Source organism: Magnolia sinica, chromosome 3 (assembly GCF_029962835.1).
Source record: "Magnolia sinica isolate HGM2019 chromosome 3, MsV1, whole genome shotgun sequence".
Classification (NCBI taxonomy): Eukaryota; Viridiplantae; Streptophyta; class Magnoliopsida; order Magnoliales; family Magnoliaceae; genus Magnolia; species Magnolia sinica.
In genome coordinates, this window is record NC_080575.1 from 83,280,534 (window position 1) to 83,295,653 (window position 15,120).

The 15,120-nt window shown below is 37.3% G+C and overlaps 1 long non-coding RNA gene and 1 other non-coding gene across 2 annotated transcripts in view; both read right to left on the minus strand.

The window, feature by feature from the left end:
• The window catches only part of LOC131240088 (uncharacterized), a 64,343-nt gene that overhangs the window by 25,598 nt on the left and 23,625 nt on the right, over window positions 1–15,120 (minus strand). The gene's annotated exons all lie outside the window — the stretch shown is intronic.
• On the minus strand, window positions 7,097–7,203 carry LOC131241670 (small nucleolar RNA R71). Its single transcript, XR_009169228.1, has one exon. It is a non-coding gene; the product is annotated as a small nucleolar RNA R71 (small nucleolar RNA).

The window sequence follows — 15,120 nt, forward strand, 5'->3', positions numbered from 1 at the left end:
GTCACAGAACGTCTAAAAATTGCTATATAATTGATAACTCTTGCTCAACAAACCATTCGTGTTACATGGTCTAAACAGACGAGACTGAACTATGACATAAATGTCTTGAACATGTAAATTATATAAATTTAGCAAAAGAGATCACTTACATGGCCTACCTAAACTGAAAAGATAGAAAAAGTTTGTAGCCCATGTCAAATAGGCAAGCAAGTTAGGAGTAGTCACAGGAAAGTGAACTAATTAGCCATGGCTAGACCTCTTGAACTTCTCTATATAGATTTAGTCAGACAAACTAGAACAAAGAGGTGGAAAGAAATATTTTTTGGTGGTAATTGATGACTATACTAGATATACTTGGGTAGCCTTTCTAAGAGAAAAATTGGATACTCTTCATGAAGTCAGAAAACTTATAAAACGTATCCAGACTGATAAAAAGTTATCTGTGGTCAAAATTAGAAGTGATCAAGAAATTGAATTTGAAAATAGCAATTTTGAGAAATTCTACAATGATCATGATATATTGCATAAATTTTTTACTACAAAAACACCACAACAAAATGGGTTTGCTGAAAGAAAAAATAGAATTTTACAAAAAAAGGCTAATGTAATGCTAAATAGCATGAACCTACCTAAAAATTTATAGGCTAAAACTGTTAGTACCACATGTTATGTAATTAATCATTTTTATATTAGAAAAGCTAAAAACAAAACAACTTATGAATTATGGTTTAACAAAAATCCCACTGTTAAATATTTTCAAACTTTTGAAAACAAATGTTTAATTTTATGTGACCATAAAAATTTGGAAAATTTTGAAGACATAAGCGATGAGGGAATATTTCGAGGTTATGCCCTAAATAATCGAGCATACCATGTTCTTAATAAAAGAACTGGGGCTATACAAGAATCTATAAATATTAGGATAGATGATCATTCAATCACACCCTGTCTTGATCAATATGATGATGATATCAAATTGATTAATATACATGTATTTTCATCTAAATCTGTCAATACTGAGTTAAGGTTAGTCAAAGACCATCCAACTGATCAAATACCTGGTAACCCTCACACTGGCGTTCAGACAAGAAGATAACTAAAAATATATGTAATCATGTCTGCTTTACCTCCCAAATTAAATCGAGTAATGTAAATGAAGCGCTTGCTGATGAAAGTTGGATAAATTCTATGCAAAATGAATTAAATCAATTTATTAGAAATGATGTATGGTATCTGGTTTTCAAACCTACTAACAAACATGTGATTGGATCTAAGTGGATTTTTAAAAATAAAACTGATGAAATGGGGAACATTATCAGAAATAAGGCATGACTGCTTGTACAAGGTTATATTAAGATAAAAGGTATTGATTACATTGAAACCTTTACACCAGTTCCACGTCTTGAATCGATCAGATTATTTATTTCCATTGTATGCATTAAAAAATTCAAAATTTATTAAATGGATGTAAAAAGTGTTTTTCTAAATGGTGATCTAAATGAGAAAGTATATGTTGAACAACCAAAAGGTTTTGAAGATCCCAAACTTCCCAATCATGTTTACCATCTTAAAAAGACTTTTTATGAATTAAAACAAGCTCCCAGAGCATGATATGAAAAGTTGACTAAATCCTTACTTATCATAATTTTGTTATGGGTAGTGTTGACAAAACCCTATTCAACAATAAATAGTTCAAATCTATGTTAATGATATTAACTATGGATCTACGTGCGCTAAGTTATTTACTAAGTTTGTAGATCTACTGAAATCCAAGTTTGAAATGAGTATGGTCGGCGAACCAAACTATTTCCTTGAATTACAAGTCAAACAATATGAAGATGGTATCCTCATCTCACAGACTAAATATGCATTGAACCTTGTAAAAAGGTTTGGCTTTGAGAATGATAAGAATTTCAACACTCTAATGAGTACAAGTCTTAAACTCTCAAAAGATAAATCAGGTAAAAGTGTAGACTCTTGACTATATCGCAGTATGAATGGTAGTCTTCTATATTTAATTTCTAGTAGACCTGATATTGCATTTAGTGTTGGAATATGTGTTAGATATCAATTTGATCCTAGAGAATCTCACTTAACTGCTATCAAACGGATAATTAGATATGTCGTAAGTTCTGCAAACTTAGGCTTATGGTATCCACATGATACGTTTGTACAAATCGCAGGTTATACAGATGTAGACTGGGTAGAAAATGTTGATGATAGAAAATCTACTATCAGTGGATGTTTCTATGTTAGAAACTGCTTAGTATCTTAGCTCGACAAGAAACAAAACTTCATCTCTTTCTACTACTGAAGATGAATATATTGCGGCAGGAAATGCTTGCACTCAGCTAATGTGGATGAAAAGAATTATAGCTGAATATGGGATTACACAAGATACAATGACATTATATTGCGATAATTCTAGTTAGTAAATATATCTAAAAATCCAATTCAACATTCTCGTACAAAACATATTGACATACGATACTATTATATTCGAGAATTAGTTAAAGACAAAATTATCATGCTAGAATACATTCAAACTGAGAAGCATCTTGCAGATATACTAACTAAGCTACTTAACAATGTTAAGTTTTCAAATCTAAAGCATGATATTGGATTGTGTATTGTTAAATAATTATTATTTTTCTTCTTCTTTTGCATTTATGTTTATGCTTATTTGTTATCACGAAATGCATGAAATGCAAAATGAAAATAACATATTAATAAAAATTAATTAATTTTTTTCACTCAGCCCATAGCTGACCAAAATCTTCGGCCAATCAAGCACGTGCTCAGGCTAGCCGATGATTGCGCTGGTTTACCCAAAAAGGAGGAAAACTCCAAATTTATTTCATTTCACATCTTCTTCCGCGGCAAGCCGGTGCTACATTTGACCAACCCACCAACCAAACTCTTTTGTAAGTGATTCATTTTTAAATTTCTTCAAGTTTTAGGTTGTTTATTGTTAGATTTGCATCTTGGAGTAGATTTTTCTCCATTTGAAACCTTTTTTCTTATGGGTTTTTCATCAAAATCTGATCTACTATATTCCTTATATTTTCCTTAAAATTTTTCTTATGCATTCACAATGGAACGTCGTGCTAAAAAAATCTGTTCACAAGGCTTGAACCAGTTCATCTTCTAGATCCCTTCCTCTTGGCGTACAGACCATACGTTCGTCGGAGGATGATCAAGAAAATGTCTAATTCTTCCGTACAAGGGACATTATCTTAGAAAAAGTTATAAATCTAGACCACATTGTTCAGTTTGGTATAATTCCTATTCTTTCTGAGGTTAGATGGGAACACATTTTGAACTTGGGGTGGAACGACTTACAGATCCATAGTGCAAGGCATATATGCCTCTATATGTGATGTTTCTCTTAAGAATTTGTCATTCTCTGTTAAATTTGTAGAAAAAACATTCACGATTATGCCTTTTGTCATATCTTCCCTAGTGGACATTGTTAAGGGTAAAATATTACATATTAGACCCCATTTATTACCTGATTTTACGAGCATGATATTGTTTAATGGCATATTTTAATCATGTTTTTTGTTGCATTGTGAATTTAGGAGCTTGGACTTAAAAGAGTGATAAAAGCCTAGTTTAACACTCATAAATCACCAAGGTAAGCGACAGACCCCATGGGACCAAGATCGAAGAATTTACATGCCAAAAATCTAAGAAAATCACGTGATCAATGATGAAGAGGCCTAAAAATCATCCAGAATGCAAGATTACAGGGTTCCCAACATCCGTTTGGCTCGAAACTTTATATTTGGCTTGAGGACCATAAATTAACCATACACGTCGAATTTCAGGTATTGGATCCCTTTAAAAGTGGTCCAATGGACAGATCAGCCACCAAATCTCTGATTTGGGGCCCACCTGATATCAGGATATGCTTCAATTTTGGTCTCAACCCCTTATATTATATGGCAAACAGAATGGAAAGATCAAATTTCATGAATACATCACCATGGGACCCACACACGTGATGCGTGTGCATAGTGTGTACACAGCCGACCGCCATGGACGAGGCATCCTGGTTAATAGATAGTTGACCCATCTCTCTCACGGAAGAGGAACCAGCGGACGGACAGGCGTCCCCCATTTTTGGCTAGTGGACCCCACCCCTTATCCATTGGGATGATCTGGACCGTCCATTGTGTCCAGAGGGGGGGCATGACCCTCCCTATGGTGGACTTTTGGTCCCTTGCACATGTACACACATGGATCGTCAAAAAACGCAGGATAAACGCAAGTTGGTTTGATACAGTGGACCACACCAAAACCAGATAAAAACCAATCTTACTTGACTTGATTTTCGCCAGCAATCCAATGAACGGGTCAGATTTCTGTTATAACAACGATAATGGGTCCCACTAACGCCGAAAAATCAAGAATTCGCACCCTTTACGCATCACGTGCGTTCAGAGAAACCCGGATGATTCAGGTCGTTTTGTAACCATGGCTAGGGTCGGACCACCAATCCAAGCCATCCAAACTCCTCTCATGGACCACCAACCAGAGCCAAGAGCGATGAACTGATCAGATCTCACGATTGTGCATCCACCATTCCAAAAGAATAGGCCAACGCAAGGTTCTTGCATCTATCATTACGCACGCAACTGGCTACGTAACTCATGCGTAAACTCTAGTGACTGACTCCACCTCTCCACACACCGACTAATGCATGCTTTAAAAGGAGACGTGAGAGAGAGTGGGGATCATCTTGACGTGGAGGATGTGAGGAAGAACGAGAGAGAGGGTGGACGGCCTGGGAGTTCTCTGTTTCCTTTCCTTTTTCTTGGTTCCTTTTTCCTTTATGCTTTTGAAGATTTTTATCTTCATTATGTCTATGATGGGCTAAGCCTCTTAGATAGGGCCAAGAGGTGAAGCTTGTAGTGAGATGGGAGACTTTTTGTTTATGCCTTTTGTTTCATGTTTAAACTGAAGAGATTTTAATTCTAGTTTGATTATAAGGAATGCTTTTAGTTTTTAATGGATTGTTGTGACTTCAATTACAATAGATCTGCGATAACTTTGAGTATTTTCTTTTCATTATTTTGATTATGAAGTTAGGAAGCCCTGTTGTTCACCATCGCCCCATGGACATGCATGGTTGGATGATGGAATCCTTCCTAACATTCATATATCTCTTAGAATAGTTGTGGATTAGTTAATTTATGTTATTTACTTTGTCTCATGGGCATCGTTTTGTGATGGAAACCATTCTAATTTACATCCTTCTTATCTCTTGAAAACTAGATCAAAGGAAGTTGAGATTTGATTATTGTTACTTCAATTATAATAGATCTGTGATAACTTTGAGTATTTCCTTTTCATTATTTTGATTATGAAGTTAGAAAGCCCTGTTGTTCACCATCGCCCCATGGACATGGTTGGATGATGGAATCCTTCCTAACATTCATATATCTCTCAGAATAGTTGTGGATTGGTTAATTTCTGTTGTTTACTTTTTCTCATTAGCATGGTTTTGTGATGGAAACCATTCTAATTTACATCTGTCTTATCTCTTGAAAACTAGATCAAAGGTAGTTCAGATTTGATTTTTAAGGTTATATCAAGCATAGATCTCTCTCATTTTTACAAGTGGATCCTTGGCACCCTAGTTTCCCAACTTTGAATTTCTCAAGTCTTAGTTTAATATTTCACCATTACTCTCTTAGAAATCTCTGATTTAGATTTCATCTTCGCCTAGTTCTAGTTCAAGTTACTTTCAGATTACATACAAGGTTCAGTCCCTGTGGATTCGACCTCGGTCTTAACGAGATTATTACTACATCACAACCCTATACTTGGGGTATGAACAAGTTTTTGGCGTCATTGCCGAGGATTAACGGTTACGTTTTTCTGAGATTAACTTGTTTTAGAATTAGGTTAAGATTAGGGTTTTTCTAGATTTAAGCTTTTCTATATGATTTCTAGAAACTAACCTAACTTTCCTATTTTGTAGGACCCTAATATAGGCTTTCTGATTTGACAATCTCTTCCTGATTTTTCCTCCTTTCTATTTCTAGATTAGGATTTGTTTTATATTTTTAGGAATTTTCCTGATTTGTTTTATAGGACTTCTTTTACTTTAGAAACTAACTTCCTAATTCTAGGTTAGAACTTTCCTGATTAACTTTTAGAAACTAGGTTAGTTACTTCCCTTTTTAGAAACTCTTTCTAATTTTTAGAAACTAACTCATCTTTCCTTTATTTTATTTTTAGAAATTTTCTAATTCTTGGTTTTCTTTTAGAAACTTTCTTAATTTCTATTTTAAGTTTTCAGAAGTTTTTCCTTTTTTCGAAACTAGTTTACTTTCTATTTTAGGAACTTTCTAATTTTAAAATTTCTATTTCTAGAAACTAACTTGTTTTGGTTTGTTTTGTAGGTTTTTAACTTAGGGACTCCAATTTGGTAACTTCTTTCCAACCCTCTCTTTCTTTCTACATTTTTATTTCCTTTCTTTCTTTTAGGTTTAGGTTTAGAATCTGAATTGACGGCCGCGAGTGTTTCATGCCCAAGTGGGTTCGTAACAATATTCAATGTCTCTTGACTAATGGAGGATTGGTTGAGGGGTTGACTATCCATTGCAAGACTAGACACCGCTCGAGATCCCCTGAGTTAATTGAAGTAATGGCTGTTAAACCAACCTCTTCTACCTAACCTAGGGTGGAGGACATCAAGGATGAGAATGAGGTGCATCAAGCACCCCCGCCTCGTACTTTACGAGATTATTTACAACCTGTGAGGGTGAGTACACCCTCATGCATGGTTTTTCCTAAAAGTACGGGACACATGAATATCAAGCCAGGGGTGATCCAACTCCTTCATAAATTTCATGGGCTTGAGTCAGAAAATCCATATTTACACCTGAAAGAGTTTGATGAGATCATAGCCACTTTATATTTTCTAAACGTATCTGAGGACACAGTTAGGCTGAAACTCTTTCCCTTTTCTTTGAAAGAGAAAGCTAAGACATGGTTGCATTCACTACGTCCTAGATCTATTAGCACATGAAATGATATGCAAAGTGAGTCCATAAAGAAATTTTTCCCACATCATAAAATGAACACCCTTAGAAAATCAATCATGAACTTTACCCAAAAGGAGGATGAAACATTCTTCCAATGTTGGGAAAGGTTCAAAGATCTTATCAGTTCATGCCCACAACATGGTTTTGAAACGTGGGGTATTACACACTTTTTCTATGATGGATTGACATCTTTCATGCGCCAATTGGTTGAGACAATGTGTAATGGGGAATTCATGAATAAAAATGTTGATGATGTGTGGGACTACTTAGATAGACTTGTTGAAAACGCACAATCATAGGACACATATCCAAAATCAAGCACCATATCTAGGCTGACTCAATTTAAGGAGAGGGGTGGATGTATCTCCTGAAAGAGGACGATGATAGCAATTCTAAAGTGACTAATCTCATAAGGAAATTCGAGGCCATGGAATTAAAGAAGGATAAGGTTAATGAAATTGTTTGTGGTATTTGTGATGGCAACATTCACGCAACGAAAATTTATCCAACAATACCTGCCTTTCGAGGGTTGTTGAATGAGGAATCCAATGCCATGAGGAATTATCAAAGACCTTTCGATGGACTTACCTCCAATATATACAATCCTAGTTAGAGAAATCATCCAAACTTCAGTTGGAGGAATTGATAAACAGCTACCCCTCAAGGTTTCTTCAATCAAATTCCAAATCAAGTGAAACCTCAAGAGGATCTGGTTCAAAAACATATTCGAGACCAAGAGCTACTCAACCAGGACTTTAGAGCGGCTTGGGATCACTTACAACATCTATTCAAAGAATAAAGTCGCAATTAACAAATGGGGGAAAGGGGATGCTTCCTACTTAACCTCTCCCCAATCATAAACCGCAATATGAGATAGGTGATCTAAACTCTTCAAATCAGATGGAGCAAGCTAAGTCTATCACCACTCTAGGAGTGAGAAGATAATTGACAAATCTATTCCGGTAAAGGCTGAAAAGCCTAAGGGCCTGGAAGAGGATAACGATGATAGACCTAGCACTACTCCACAAGAATTGGACCTAGAACCTCAAGGGAAGCCAGTTTCTCCATTTCCCTAACGGTTGGTTGCACTAAAATCTCTCTCTAACTCTTAGGATATTTTAGAGGTGTTGAAACAAGTGAAAGTCAACATTCCTCTACTTGATGCCGTGAAACAAATACCTTCATATGCCAAATTCTTGAAAGACTTGTGTATGACCAAAAGATGGCAAAATATTCAAAAGAAAATCTTCTTGAATGAGAAAGTGAGTGTCATCCTAAAGAAAGATGTGTCGTAGAAGTTCAAAGATTCCAGTAGCCTAACCATATCATGTGTAATCGGGAACTATCAAATTAAGCATACACTTCTTGACTTAGGAGCAAGCATCAATCTGATTCCCTACTCGGCATACAAGTAGTTAGAATTGGGTGAATTAAAACCCACCTTAACCACATTACAACTTGTTGATCGCTCTGTTCGTGTACCGAGAGGGATAATTGAGGATGTGTTGTTTCAGCTTAATAGATTCTACTACCATGTAGATTTTATCGTCTTAGATACCGAACCCATTAGTAACGTGAGCACTTAGATTCCTGTCATTCTTGGTTGCCCATTCCTTGCCACTTCAAACGTAATTATCAATTATAGGAATGGTGTCATGAGTATGTCTTTCGGGAATATGACATTGGAGTTAAACATCTTTTTCAACAAGGGCAGACGGTTAGAGGATGATGACAATTTTCATGACATTAACGTGATTGACTCTTTCGTAGAAGATAGGACACCTTTGACTTTTTCCTTTGACCCTCTAGAGACATGCCTAGCCCACTCCCATGATTTTAATGATGATATGATTAGGGAGATGGTTGCCATGCTTGATAATGCACTGGTACTTGAAGTTACCCAGTGAAGGCCACAATTTGAAGAATTTCCCTAAACCGAGGAAGTGCCTCTGCCGTCTAATCTCAAGGCACTGAAGCTAGACCTAAAACCTTTGCCCTCTGATTTGAAATATGTCTATTTACGTTAAGATGAGACATATCCGGTGGTGATTTCTACCCACCTGGAGAAAGAATAGGAAAGTATGCTCATATCTACTCTCATTGAGCATAAGAGAGCCCTTAGATGGACGATTGCGGACCTCAAAGGAATTGACCCTTCAGTTTGTACTCACCGCATTTATCTTGAGGATAGTACAAAGCCCTCTTGGTAATCACGACGTAGACTAAATCCAAACATGAAAGAAGTGGTTAAGGCCGAGGTTCTTAAACTATTGGATGTGGGTATCATATACCCTATATCCGATAGTGGGTGAGTACAACTCAGGTGGTTCCTAAGAAGTCCAGAATCACCATCGTATTTAATGTCAATAATGAACTCGTACCAACTAGAGTTACTACTGGTTGGAGAATGTATATTGACTACAAGAAGTTGAATACCGTCACGAGGAAGAACCACTTTATTCATTACACGACATGCCTGATTATGCTCTTGGGGCAATGCTACGCTAGAGAAAAGAAAAGAAGCCTTATGTTATTCATTACGCAAGTAAGATTCTAAATCCTACTCAAGTGAACCACTCGACTACGAAAAAAGAACTCTTAGCCGTAGTGTTCGCTTCGGACAAATTTAGGTCCTACTTGATCGGATCCAAGATCATCATTTACACAGATCATGCGGCGCTCAAGTATCTTCTTTCTAAGAATGATGCTAAGCCCCACCTGATAAGATGGATCTTTCTACTCTAAGAGTTTGATTTAGAAATTAAAGATAAAAAAGGAGTAAAGAATGTAGTGGCTGACCATCTTTCCTACCTTAATCCCTCTGATTCACTTAAGACGGCACATATCAATCACATGTTCCCTGACAAACAACTATTCAAAGTCTCTCATTCACCTTGGTTCGCTGATATTGCCAATTATCTTGCCACAAGTTTCATACCGACACATTGGACTGCGCAAGATAAGAAGAAAATTTTCACCAAGGTGCGCAACTTTTTCTAGGATGATCCATATTTATTTAAATATTGCCCAAACCAAATCTTAAGGAGATGTGTGTCAGACGATGAGCATCAGAGTGTCATCTCATTCTATCACTCTCAGGCCTGTGGTGGTCACTTTTCTGCTAAAAAGACCACAGCCAAGATTCTGCAGTGTGGCTTTTATTGGGCCAATATGTTTAGAGACACTCATGAGTTTTGCAAAGCCTGTGAGCATTGTCAGAAATTGGGAGCATTGTCCCATAGAAATATGATGCCCTTAAATCCCATCCTTATCATAGAAGCATTTGATTACTGGGGCATCGATTTCATGGGACCATTCCCTCAATCCTTTGGAAATCTATATATTTTGCTCACCATAGACTATGTCACTAAATGGGTTGAAGCGATTATGTACCGGAACAATGACCATCGGACGGTCATTAAGTTTTTAAAAGAGAACATCCTTTCTCGGTTCGAAACGCCTCGAGCCATCATTAGTGATCGGGGCTCAGACTTTTGTAATAGACCCCTCGAGAGTTTAATGTAAAAATGCGGTATCTCTCATAAGGTGAGCACCCCATACCACCCACAGACAAGTGGGCAAGTTGAGATTTCCAATAGGGAGATCAAACACATCTTGGAGAAAACAGTTAACCCTGACCGTAAGAATTGGTCAATTCGATTGACCGATGCTTTATGGGCTTACCGTACTGCGTTTAAAATCCCTATTAGAATGTCTCCCTTTAGACTTGTCTATAGGAAGGCTTGCCACTTGCCTGTGGAGTTAGAACATAGAGCCTACCGGGCGATCAAAAATTTGAATTTCAAGCTGGACAACGCTGGCTCGCTGCATAAACTTCAGTTGAATGAACTTGAAGAAATCCGGAATGATACATATGAGAACTCAAGGATTTACAAGGACAGGATGAAGGCATTCCATGACCAACATATTCTTCGAAAATCATCATGCCATGTCAGAAAGTCCTTTTGTGTATTTCTCGACTACATCTCGTTGGACTGGCCCTTTCACTGTTATCAATGCTTATCCTCATGGGGCCATCGAGATACAAGATCCGAAGAATGACAAAGAGTTTAAAGTAAATAGACATCGACTAAAGCCATTTATTGAGCAATTTGATTCAGAGGACATGTCCATGCCTCTGACTGATACTGTTTACCAGGATTGATCTCCTAGTCTGACGGAGGCATTGATAGGTTTATTGCTTTTCTAGGACTAGGATAGTTTGCTTTTTGTCATTCTAGGTTAGTCAGTTTTATGTCATTAGGATAGTTTGCTTTATACGTTATTTTAGGCTAGTTTGCTTTCGTTGGTTTAACTCTTATGCTAAGCCGCCTTCACGCTGAGATCTTTTTGGAAAACGTCGTTTCATTTCCTCATCAGGTACTATCTTTCCATCACTTCTCTTTCAAGTTCATTGTCTCATGTGCATGCATGCTCATATGTTTCACATTGAGGACAATGTAGATTTTAGGTTGGGGATGGGAGATTAGGTTATCTAATCAGTATTTTCTTGGTCTTCCACAAATTTGTGAAAATTTTTCTGAAAATTCTTTTGAATTCAAAGTGATTTTAACCGCCATCTTTGATTTAGAATTATAAGATACGTAATGTTGGTAATTTATGCCTCTTGGATTCAGCCATCTGTTAGATTTCATAGTTAAGTTCAAAATATTAATCCATGATTAGAAGTTTTACACATTGATTGAATCATGATTTCACATGTCACACCTAGCTTACACATTAAGACTTCAATTCGATATTGAATTGTTAACCTGGTAGTCACTAGACTGGAAGGAGCCAACCTAGGGAATTTGTCCATCATGTTCAAAGAAAACAAATAATACCTAGCTAAAAAAAAAACAATTGTCTTCAGAAAGGGTTGGGCGAATGGTCTTCACCAGGGGTTTGCTCCCTATAGGTGAGGATTCGTTTCCCCTATTTGGCTTTACCTTTAAAATATTGACATAACGAGAAAGCCCTCAATGGAAAAATCAAAAGCTGTAAGAATGAAAAGTTGAACTGTAAGGTAAGTTTTGGTTTAGGTTGTGGTTATCCTAACTGCTCTTGTGATTATCGATGTTATCATGAAATAAAGAATTGAGCCTTTGATTGTGATAAGTTTAGGTTTCACTATACACCATGGAACTCAATGTTTAGAATTTTTCTAATGGATAGATTAATACTTTGAACTTGACTATGAAGTTTACCGTGCGCTTGAGTCCAGGAGAAAGTAATACCCACCATTGATGTATCTTGGAATTCTATGATTTAGATTGCTTTCCAAAAACCACTTGAGTTTATAAAAATTTATCGTTTAGTTTTCAAATTCTTTTTTGCATACTTTGCTTGGGACTAGCAAAATGATGGTTGCGGATTCTGTTGAGGGTCAAATATTATGTATTAGACCCCAATTATTACCGAATTTTACGAACATGATACTGTTTAATGGCATATTTTACTCATGTTTTTGGTTGCAAGGTGAATTTAGGAGCTTGGACTTAAAAGAGTGTTAAAAGCCTAGATTTGTCACTCAAAAATCACCAAGGCAAGGGACAGACCTCAGGGGACTAAGATAGAAGAATTTACACGCCAAAGATGTAAGAAAATTACGTGATCAACGATGAAGAGGCCTGAAAATCATCTAGAATGCAATATCACAGGATTCCCACTATCCATTCGTCTCAAAACTTAATATTTGGCCTGAGGACCATAAATTAACCATACACGTTGAATTTCAGCCATTGGATCCTTGTGGAAGTGGTCCAATGGATAGATCAGCCACCAAATCTCTGATTTGGGATCCACCTATTATCTGGATATGCTTCGATTTTGGTCTCAACCCCTTATATTATATGGCAAACAAAATGGACGGAACAGATTTGGCGAATACATCACCATGGGACCCACACAAGCGATGTATGTGCATAGCGTGTACACAGCCGACCCACACCAGAAGAGGCGTCCTGGTTAACAAACGGTTGACCCATCTCTCTCACACAAGAGGAGCTAGCGGACGGACAGGCCTCCGCCGTTTTTGGATAGTGGACCCCACCCCTCATCCATTCAGATGATCTGGACCGTTCATTATGTCCAGAGGGAGGGGCATGACCCTCGCCATGGTGGACTTTTGGTCCCTTGCGTATGTACACATGTGGAATGTTAGAAAACGCAGGATGAATGGTGAGTTGGTTTGATACCGTAGACCGCACCAAAACTCGATAAAAACCACTCCTTCCCGACTAGTTTTTTGTCAGAAATCCAATGAACGGGTCGGATTTCTCTTATAACAACGACAATGGGTCCCACTGATGCCGAAAAATCAAGAATTTGCACCCTTTATGCACCACGCGGGTCCAGAGAAACCCGGATGATCTGGGCCGTTCTGTAACCATGGTTAGGGTTGGACCAACAATCCGATCCATCCAAACTCCTCTCATGGGACCATCGACCAGAGCCAAGAGCGCTAAACTAATCAGATCCCACGATTATACATCCACCGTTCCAAAAGAACAGGCCAACGCAAGGTTCTTGCTTCTGTCATTATGCACGCAGTTGGCTGCGTAACTTATGTGTAAACTCTAGCGACTGACTCCACCTCTCCACGCACCGACTAATGCATGCTATCAAAGGAGACGTGAGGGAGAGAGAGTGGGGATCATCTTGACGTAGAGGACGTGAGGAAGAGCGAGAGAGAGGGTGGATGGCCTAGGAGTTCTCTGTTTCCTTTCCTTTTTCTTGGTTCCTTTTTCCTTTATGCTTTCTAAGATTTTTAGCCTCATTATGTCTATGATGGGCTATGCCTCTTAGCTAGGGCTAAGAGGTGAAGCTTGTAGTGAGATGGAAGACTTTTTGTTAATGCCCTTTGTTTCATGTTTAAACTGAACAGATTTTGATTCTAGTTTGATTATAAGGAATGCCTTTAGTTTTTAATGGATTGTTATGACTTCAATTACAATAGATCTGCAATAACTTTGAGTATTTCCTCTTCATTATCTTGATTATGAAGTTAGGAAGCCCAGTTGTTCACCATCGCCCCATGGACATGGTTGGATGATGGAATCCTTCCTAACATTCATATATCTCTCAGAATAGTTGTGGATTGGTTAATTTCTGTTGTTTACTTTATCTCATGGGCATGGTTTTGTGATGGAAACCATTCTAATTTACATCCTTCTTATCTCTTGAAAACTAGATTAAAGGAAGTTTAGATTTGATTTTTAAGGTTATATCAAGCGTAGATCTCCCTAATTTCTACAAGTGGATCCTTGGCACTTTAGTTTCCCACCTTTGAATTTCACAAGTCTTAGTTTAATATTTCACCATTACTCTCTTAAAAACCTCTGATTTAGATTTCATCTTCGCCTAGTTCTAGTTCGAGTTACTTTCAGATTACGTACAAGGTTCAGTCCCTGTGAATTCGACATCGGTCTTACCGAGATTATTACTACATCACAACCCTATACATGGGGTGTGAATAGACATAGACATTATAGATGATGGAATTCCAATCACCACACTATTAGAGAAAATGTCCAGCTCTGTAAACCAAACTATTACTAGGGAATTGTGTGGTTTCAATGCTTTTTGGTGATCTAGTAATGCCCTGCCTGCAAAAAAGAAAAATATTTCCTAAATACTATGTCTAACATCAGATTTTTACATCTAATGTATATCCTCGAGCTAGGAATAAGACTGATCTTAGTCACTTTATGCTTAGAGTTTTTCATTCCGTTATATCGGGTATTCATGTCTGTTTGTCATCCTTGATTTGCTACATCATTATTCAGTTTCTCTTACATCTCAAGCATGATTTGATTCCTTTTGAACATCTTAGGTCTAGTATTGCCTTTCATTATAGCGTCCAACTCCTTACGTATGAGGCACCGAAATACGAACTCCCTTTTAACAACTCAAACTTGAATATGATGAATGTCACTCCTCTTCCTGAGCAAAAACAAGGAGAAGAAGAACCACAGTAGGATAAACAACCATGGATGATATTTTTAAAGAGTTAGAAATTTCTGATGATCTAGTTGATTCTGACTACCATTCCTCTCAATTC